This window comes from Equus caballus, chromosome 5 (genome assembly GCF_041296265.1).
Source record: "Equus caballus isolate H_3958 breed thoroughbred chromosome 5, TB-T2T, whole genome shotgun sequence".
NCBI classification, from domain to species: Eukaryota; Metazoa; Chordata; class Mammalia; order Perissodactyla; family Equidae; genus Equus; species Equus caballus.
Genome location: NC_091688.1, coordinates 58,026,014 through 58,033,412, shown reverse-complemented (window position 1 = coordinate 58,033,412; position 7,399 = coordinate 58,026,014).

Genomic DNA, 7,399 nt, shown 5'->3' with positions numbered 1-7,399 from the left:
ACTAAGCCCCTAACAGAAATTTAATAACTATTAATTCCTAAGATGGGGCATTACAGAGAGAAGGCTTTCTGGAGATAAGGCCGGAGCAGTCTTGAAGAAGCAATAGAAATTAGCTGGGGGAAAAGGGCGTGAAAGGTATTCCCAGCACAAAAAACAGGTGTAGAAGCTGGGGTGCATGGAAAAACATAGCTTATTCAGAAAGCTGCCAGATGTAACACGTGGCTGAAGCAAGTTCATGGATCATACGTACATATGAAGGGACTTGATAACAAGGGCCTCTTGTGCTACACTCAAGAGTTTCAACTCTATGCTGAAGGAGATGGAAAACCATTGAGGATGTTTGAAGCAGACAGTGACATGAAGTAGGGAGAGCACAGTGGAAGTGGAAGAGGCAGAGGCTGACGACTACGTTTCTCTCTTGAGTTTACATGTGGGTGATGATGATGCAACCCACTAGGAGAAGTATCACAGAAGAAAAAGCTGGCTGGGAGAAGAAAATGAGTTAAATTTGGATACGTTACATTCAAGGCCCCTGTGAGATACCCACACGGAGATTGTAAGAGGTATTTAGATATGTGAAAGTAATCTAGAGGTCTTGAAGAAATTTTGCAACATAGATTTAGAAGACCTCAACACTTGGGTGGAAGTTAGATCCGCAGGAATAGATGAAATAGGTCAAGGAGTATATAGCACGAGGGAAGATCTAAAGACCGAACTCTGGAGAAAAACAATGTTTACGAGCAATCTCTAATGGAGCTTAAGTCAAGGTTAATGACAGTAGGTAGGGCCTTTGTTTCCTATTCTCGCGATATCTGTACACAAGCTAACTCTAGTTTAAATGGACATCAAGATCAGCCTTGGTCAGAGGTACCCACAACATCCAAAGCAGCACTTAGGTGGCAGAAGCAGGAAACATCACCAACAGGCCATAGGGACCGTATAGGGTGTTAGAAGGGAAGGCGTGAGCTGATATAACTGGGAGAGGAATGTGACCACCAGCACTGCCTCCTCCTCAGAACTCAGTTGCCATAGTCCCTAGAGAAGCGAGTCCAAGGGCAACTGCCCCAGTTGGTCGTCCTCTAGAGATGGGTCTCCTCCAAGAATTGTTGCATGAGTGGGATCCCTGAATTTGCCAAAGCTTAGAAATCATCTGCAGGAAGAAAGATGTTGTGAACCATGAGCTGCCACAAAAATAAATACTGTTCCCTTTCCTCTTCCTTAAGACAAACAAGACACCCACATGAATTCTGTTCCATACTGCCGAAGCTCTCCTGCTGGGCTCGGCCAAACCACCACCAACCAGCAGGATCCCAAGTCAGCCCAGCCCCGAGCGCTCGCCTTTCCTGCCCCAGGCTTCTGAACTGTGTGACCCCCAGGGGAACAGATGCGAGAGCCTGCCCTGTGAGCCCAGGGAAGGAGGTTGCTGAATGTGGGAAACTAGAAGGGAGTCTGGGCTCTTTTTAGGTAGGACCAAACAAAGAGGAGCATCTGGAAAAGTTCACGGGGAGAAGGAACCACTCTACCTCATGTAGGAGATCTACCATTAGACCACAGCCCAGGGTGCTGTGTGTAACCTTGTCTCTGCTGAAGGAAATTCAGTGCTCACAAAAATCCAAACCCATCAGATCAATGGGGTAATTTCAAATGGTTTTTGTCCTCTTAAAGAGTGAATTTGGTTGGGCATGACTTTATTCTCTCTCATTTTAGGGAATACATTATGCAAAAAATGAGGCACACCTGCCTCGGGGCCCAGATCTCCCCAAATAATTAATCCTGAGTTATCCTCAAAGATGTTTTCTTAGGAAGAAAAACTGTGGCCTAACTCTTGAAAGAACGGAACCCCCATCCTGACTTCACGGTGATCGGGCCGGCGATATGGAAGTTCAGGAAGGGGATTGAGGCTTTGATAGGATTGTCACAGGCAAGGAAAACACAAGAAATGTTTAGTCAGAAGGAATGAAAACACCGTGTACAGATGGAAATCTGATCTCTGGAGATCGATCTTTATTATAGCTGGAAGGGGCTGGAGTGAGGAGAAGCAAGTCTAAAACCACTGGACTGTTGAAACAGAACCGTAATGGGGCAGAAAGCCTGCCCTCCCTGAGACAGAAACGGCTTGTCCAGCACTCAGTAAACACCTGTGCTCCGTCAGGCTCTTAAGTACTTCAGGCTGGAACATACTATTCTCACAGGCTGCATCTGTGAACTTTCTGGAAGGATTTGTTCCAGTTTGTGTTGACTCCTTGGAATGTTAGGGCTTTAGCGCTGGATCTAAAGAGACCATCAACCAAGGTAGTGTCCCATAACAAAAGAGGAGGGAGAGAAAAGCCATAATTGGCCTGGCTCCGAAGAGGATGCAAGGGTAACAATGGGAACTTAGGCAGCCTTAGCCCCACGTGCATTTCTGAAGTTCCCCAAGTGGGCATGACCACCTGTCACCAATCAAAGGCTGAACTTCAAAGTCCAAGCCAAAGAAGGGTTCATTACCATGTATTTTACAAAGTCAGTACATTTTTACAGAGAAGAATTGCTCTTACAAGTCCCTCTACCGCCTGCTCTGGAGGTGGAAAAGCTGTTCTCCTCACCACTAGATGCGGATTCAATCCCTATTGGCGGAATTAGGTAAGAATTGGCCTCAGTAGGGTTAGAACAGTTGTTTTGTTTGTTTATTTGCTACAGGATATTTCCCCAAAGAAAACCTACACTGGCGCACTATCTGACTCCAGCGCTCGGGTTGCATCAGGAGTAGGCGGTTCTGGTTCTCTTCCCTGCTCGGCGCCTCCAGCCCCTTTTGAGGCCTCCTCTAGGACCCGCAGACTCCGAGCTCAGTTAGGAAACACTGAATTAATATCACAAAGTGTCAGCGCCCAGCGTGTATTCCTGTGCATGAGTAGGCTCAACAAGCAGATGGCTCACTTTCCAGCAGAGCCCAGCGCCCTTCAACTGGTTTGTCAGAGGGCGTCCACTGCTCCACCGGGCCTTAGGAGGCTTCAGAGGCAAGACCAAAAACGATCCCTCTAGTCAACCGGCAGGTCCCACTTCAGGGCAGGGGCCATTGAGGGGTCTCTTGGTATCTACATCGTCCAAGTCCCAAACCAGGAAGAGCCTCCTTGGGCTGTCTCCTTGGCCTCCCTCTGATACTCACTACATCCACCATGAATACAGCCAACATTACAGAATTACACCATTGGACGACATCAATCTTCTCAGAATGAATGTGTCCTTAATACTGACACCAAAACTAGTTAATGCATTCTGATTTGGGAAAAAGAGAGAAGGGTTAGCTTACTTTCAAACATCCAGTGTCAACAACCCACTTTAGGTTCTGTACTTGCCACTTCTGAATAATTAAACGTCAAGGTCACACATGTCACTGAAGGAACCTGTAATTAACATCTAAGCATAAGCATTAGACTCTCTAAATTGACTCAGATTGTTCTTAAAAGGATGATAGGAGAGAGAGAGCTTGGCCTAATTTATATTTAGAAAAAAACAGCCTTTTTTGTTTTCATAACTTTTATAAAGAAATAAATGCATGCTTAAGGTAAAGTCGCTGATTAAATGACATAGCTGTCTTACAGATGGATAGTAAAAGGTTTTGAGAAAGTAGCAAGGTCATGATCCACATGGTAGATAATGGGAGGAATTTCAGATGCTATCGAATCCTACACCCACATTCTTTCTACAAGTGAGGAAATTGAGGTCCACATGGGTAAAGGAACTTTCTTCGTATCACAAAGCTAGCTGGTAGACAGACAGGAACGAGAACCCCCATGTTTATGGCTCCAAATGCAGTGCTCTTTCTACTACCCTATGTAATAATAGCAAGTCAATTAGTGAGCATCATTCAGAATTGCTGTTTTGCTTGCAGTGCAATTCACATAGGATCATCGAACACACTTATATGCAGCTAAAAAGGAAGCCTGCATCAGGTGTGTCCTGCACACATTTGTTATAGAGGAATGATCCCTAGGCTTCCAAATGTCTCCTCCATTTGTTGGGCCCTTTGGACAAGCTGGCAGGATTTGGATATTTCTGAAAAGCCACAGAGAGTGGAAGGAAGGCCAGAACACAAGAGTCGGACTGTAACGAGAAGGAAGCAGTAGGGTGTAGCCCAGTGGTTCTCAGCCCTGGATGCATTTGAACCTCTCAGAGAGACTTTTTAAAGTGCTAACGTTGGGCTGCACCTCCAGACATTCTCATTTATTTGACCTGGGTGGGGAGGCCCAGGCACAGGTATTTTCCCAACATTCCTTTGGTCACGTGTGTGTGCCGACAGGGTTGAGAACTACTGGAGAACAAGGTTTTGGTGACCGACAGAGCTGGACTAAAAATCCCCAACCCTTCCACAAACACCGAATCTCTCTGAGTTTCCCTCATGTATTTTAAAAAAAGAAAAAAGTCCTATCCCACTCGGTGGCTGTAAATTAGATTAGTATACAAAGCATATAGTAATTTCTCAGTAAATTTGACTCTTCTTTCCTTTCTACATTTAGATGGCAATAGCAAAGGAGTCATCTGAAGTCAGCCAGTGAAAAGGGAACAGGAGTGAGGGTAATTAGAGGGGCCTGTCGTTGTGACAGGTGTTTGTAAGGATCAACAGATCTGAATTCTTTACTCCTTTCTGCTCTCTCCTTTTTCGCTAGAAAAAATATCCATGTAAATCAATGACCGGACACACTTAACCCCCCAGGATGTGGTTCTACCCACACAATGATTTGCCTTACTTTGTTCAGGTTGGGCAGCTGCCCTGCACCTTCCATTCGTAAGCTGTTCTCTGTGTGAGCGGTAAGCTATCAGGAGAATATGTTTAGAGGGTAGGGTGAAGGCAGTAGGAGATTGGCTAGAGGCAGAGACACATCTGTCCTCTCTGTCAGACACACTTTGTGCCACTTCTACCTGCCTGAGGTTACCCTCTGCCAAGCCAGCCCTTATAAGATGCCTCAATGCATGTGCAAATAATTCAACATGGCCCTTCCCAGGGGCAGCAGATACCATTTTCATTCTCAGCTCTGAACATACAGCACATGGAAAATTCTGGTGCCACAGGAGGCAGGGCATGGAGCTAGAATAAGTAAATGGCAACAATCGATGCCTTTGGTTCTTGGAGCCACCCTAACCACAAAAGCAAAAATTGTACTCCAGGCTTGGCTTTTCTGTATTCCTCTTGCACTTCACAAGCTGAATGAAGTGCCAAAAAAAAAAAAAATCAGACCTTTTGCCTTCTGGACACTTGATCTCTGCCGGCAGCCCTGCTCCTGACCACTGTTTGGCATCAGCCTATGTCCAGTGGTGGCACAGCATAGCCCCACTCCAGCCAAGGGCGCTGCCTCTGCTCCATTGTGGGATGTGTGTGCCCTTTTATTCTTGTTCTGCCTTTGTGTAGAGCTTCTGCCCAGGTCCTGGGCCAGCTCCCTGCTTTGGGATTCTTTTCCATTACCCACACCCTTTGGTACCCACAATTCTCCCACCCAAGGACTGGGTTTCCCACTGTTCCAGCTGCAGGAATCTATCCTGGGCAGGAAGCTTTGCCCCCAAGCATCACAGTCCAGCTTAGGCGGGAGAGAAGGGCAGAAGCGTGATGTCTGGAGGCAGTAGTGGGCTTTGCTGCAGCCCCTTGCTCAAGGAACTTCAAAGCCACCATCCAGCTGCTTCCTGCTGCCATTTTTGTTGGCAACTCTCTGCCATTGGTGTCTAGAATATTTAAATGGACAAAATGGCTCCAAATACCAGTCCCACTCCCCCACCCCCCCACGCACACAGGGACTCATGGCCCTTCTCCTTCTCTCACCCAGCATTCCCAGCCCTGTTCCCTGCAGTCATTAAGCACATGAACCATTCAAGTGTGCAGCTATTTTTACTAGAGTGTGAAGGATTCTCAGGGTACAAACTATATTTAGCAGAGTTTAAAGTTCACATTACACAGTCAGTGGGGCACAGAATTAAATCATTAAACAGCCTGTTCTAGGCTCTTCCTGTTGCATTCCTCTCCAAGTGGACTTTTCCAACCTAATCATCTCCTTTCACTTCAGCCTACAGAAACCTCAAGCCCTTTGTTTTTTGCAAGAAAGAGAATGCTTTTCTTTTTAGGCCTCAAGTTCCTCCCTCCACCTCAGATAGAGATTTTCTTATAGCCATCAGAACCTCTGATTTAGGGGCCAGCCCAGCAGCACAGTGGTTAGGTTCACACGTTCTACTTTGGTGGCCTGGGGTTTGCAGTTTCAGATCCCAGACACAGACCTATGCACCACTCCTCAAGCCATGCTGTGGCAGGTGTCCCACATACAAAATAGAGAAGGATTGCACAGATGTTAGCTCAGGGTGACTCTTCCTCACCAAAAAAAATAATAAAGAAAGAAAGAACCTCTGATTTAGCAGAAATCTATGATGAACTGTTAGATGGAACCCTTCCAGTGTTGAAAAATCTAGCCTAGAAGTTTTTAAAAATGCAAGTTATCCACCTAGGACTCGAACTGACACTCATTGACAACTGTAGTTGGCTTTTCAGGCCAATGTACTGAGAAGAGACTATGTTTGAGGTTGTTTAAATCATCGTAAAAATGAAGGGGAGGGCTCTAAACCAGCTCATCAGCACGAGAGGAACTGGACAGCAGGGTCCAGGCCTGGGCGTGCAATGTGATCTTCTGCCCAGAGGGTCCCTCAGCTGCTGGAAGTGCTGCCTGCAGACAGCCTCAGCTGTCAGCCCTGCATGGGAAGCGCCTCAGATGCAGAGTCCCCTTGCTCAAGGTGACACCCCCTTCCTGGGGCAGCCCGATTCCACTGACCGGTGAGGGTTGGATGTGAAGGCCTGGCCCCTTTACCTCAACTCAGGACAACACTAACACAGCATTCCTGCTTCAGAGCCCCCAGGCGGCTGAGGGAGCCTCTTGTGGAGACTGCCTCCAGTGCTTCCTCCTCCGCCTCTCGCACAGGTGGAACTCTCCAGAACACTTCCTAACACACTCCTGTGCGTGGTCTCCATCGCAGAGTCCGCTCCCCAGGGAAACCAACCTGAGACAACGACCAGAAAAACTGAGTAATGTTTCTTAAATTGTGACATTCCCATGTCTTCTTTTTTTCATACTGCTGCCTTTAGCAGTAAAGCTTTTCAACTGCAAATAAGAAATGCTCTTACGTAGCTTTCGTGTTGCTACGAAGGTGCTGTCAGACCCACCAGCATCAGTACCCCATGTGTGAGCAATGCTGGGTCTCCATCCCCATCCCAGACCCAGGGAACCAGAATCCATATTTTAGCAAGATCCTCAGATGATTCCTATGGTATTAATATTTGATAAGCACTGGCCTACATAAGAATCGGAGAAGTGACTGAGCAGAGTGTTTACTGGTAGCACAGAAGAAGTATGTTGGCCCAATGGGAGTCATCTGTTTTTAGTTCAGA